Raw genomic sequence first — 728 nt, 5'->3', positions numbered from 1 at the left:
TATGCTGTTACTATTTTTTTATTTTTTTTTACATAAGTAAAAAGTGACCTTTCCCCATCTGGCATGGTGGTGTGCCTCGAGATTTTTTTCATGAAACAAGTGTGCCTTTTCCCAAAAAAGGTTGGGAAACACTGCTCTAGAGTTGCATCTGTCGCTCCAGGTAAGGCTCTCTCTTCGCAAGAAGTGTGGTGAAAGAGCAGCACCAAGTGGCAAGATGCAGAACTCCGCCGGCCAACAGGTGCCTGATTTAAGCATATAGGAAGTTGCCAAATGCTGGGTCCGAGCATCGGTCCAACTGGCTTAGTGCTGTCCACACTGACTGGGAGCTGCTCTCCAGGATTTCAGGCACGATTCTCTTCCAGCCCAACCTAGAGATGCCCAGGACAGAATGCAAAGCAGCTGCTCTGCTCTTCTGTACACATTGAGTTCTCATCACCAAATTAATAGTATTTTTGGTCCACGTAATGAAATGCATGGCTACATATTTTTTTTCCCTACCTCTAATGTTCGGAGTTCTGCTTTTTTCTGTTTCAATTTACTTTATTACCTTCAGTCTGTTTGTGTTCTTGTTCTAATTCAGTTATATCTCCAATAGTGAATCCTTCCTTCTGCTTCTTTCCTTTTAAAAATGATTATTTGCACTGATTCTTGTATGACAGCCTTCCAAGTGTCTCGTAATAAGGCTTCCAAGTACTGTGATGAATCATTATGTATATAGAATTCCTCGA

This window comes from Podarcis liolepis (assembly GCF_965112155.1).
Source record: "Podarcis liolepis genome assembly, chromosome: 17".
In the NCBI taxonomy this organism is placed as follows: Eukaryota; Metazoa; Chordata; class Lepidosauria; order Squamata; family Lacertidae; genus Podarcis; species Podarcis liolepis.
Note: the sequence above shows the minus strand (reverse complement) of the source record.